This window comes from Ursus maritimus, unplaced genomic scaffold (genome assembly GCF_017311325.1).
Source record: "Ursus maritimus isolate PB19 unplaced genomic scaffold, ASM1731132v1 scaffold_6, whole genome shotgun sequence".
NCBI classification, from domain to species: Eukaryota; Metazoa; Chordata; class Mammalia; order Carnivora; family Ursidae; genus Ursus; species Ursus maritimus.
Genome location: NW_024426774.1, coordinates 60,147,738 through 60,148,787, shown reverse-complemented (window position 1 = coordinate 60,148,787; position 1,050 = coordinate 60,147,738). Strand labels below are relative to the sequence as shown.

General features: G+C 41.1%; 1 non-coding gene across 1 annotated transcript; it reads left to right on the top strand.

Moving 5' to 3' along the window:
• The first annotated feature begins 504 nt into the window (after positions 1–504).
• On the top strand, positions 505–608 carry LOC121101128. Its single transcript, XR_005833074.1, has one exon. It is a non-coding gene; the product is annotated as a U6 spliceosomal RNA (small nuclear RNA).
• Positions 609–1,050: the final 442 nt, after the last annotated feature.

Sequence of the window (1,050 nt, the reverse complement as noted above, 5' to 3'; positions counted from 1 at the left end):
CCCCCAGCGACCCAATCCCATGGTAGGACCAACCTGTTTCTAGATCTTCCACCCTTCTACTCTAACTTTCCTCCCTTCCCTCCCCCACAAATGCAGACAATTGTCTATTCTTGAGGGCATCCCACCTATGATGAGGCTCAAACATTTATAGGCAGGAAAAATGACATAGAGGGTTATGTGGCTTACTTAAGGTCACACACCTTGTTAGTGGAAAAAAATGAGTAAAAATGAAAACATGCTAGCTTCACTACCTTTTTCTTTTCCTTCCTCCTTCCCTTCTTTCCTTTTCTCTCTGTTTTTCTCTTTCTTTTTTTATTACTTTCTTTCCCTTCTTTCCTCCTAGTTCCCAAGAGGACTTATTACGTGCCAGGTAGCATACAGATACTGGGTATATCATATTGAACAAATGGAACATACTGCTTTCATGAACTGCCATTCTAGTAGGGGAGATGGACATTCAACACGTGCATACACAGACTCACAATTTAAATTGTGGTCAGTCCTCTGCTCACTCTGGCAGCACATATACTAAAATTGGAATGATACAGAGATAAGCATGGCCTCTGTACAAGGATGACAGGCAAAATCAGGAAGCATTCCATATTTCTTAGAGAACAAACTGATGGTTACCGGAAGGGCAGTGGTGGGCCAGGGGATGGATTGAGTAGGCAGTGGGAATTAAGGAGTGGACTTGTGATGAGCACTGGGTGGTGTATGGAAGTGTTGAATCACTATATTGTACACCTGAAACTAATATAGCATTGTACGTTAACTAACTGGAATTTAAATAAAAACTTAAATAAATTGTAATCAGGGTTCTATGAGAAAGCTCTAGAGAGGATTAATTTAGATTAGGCAATCAAGGAAGATCTTTCAGAGAAAGACACATTTGAGCTGAGAACTCGAAGACAAGGATGGGAGCATTGCAGGTAGAGAGGATGGCGTAGGCAAAGACTTGATATGTTCACGAAGCTCAAAAACACTTGTGTGACAGAAGTACTTCAAAAAGGGAAAATGGAACAAGATGTGGTTGGAGAAAGACAGGATCAG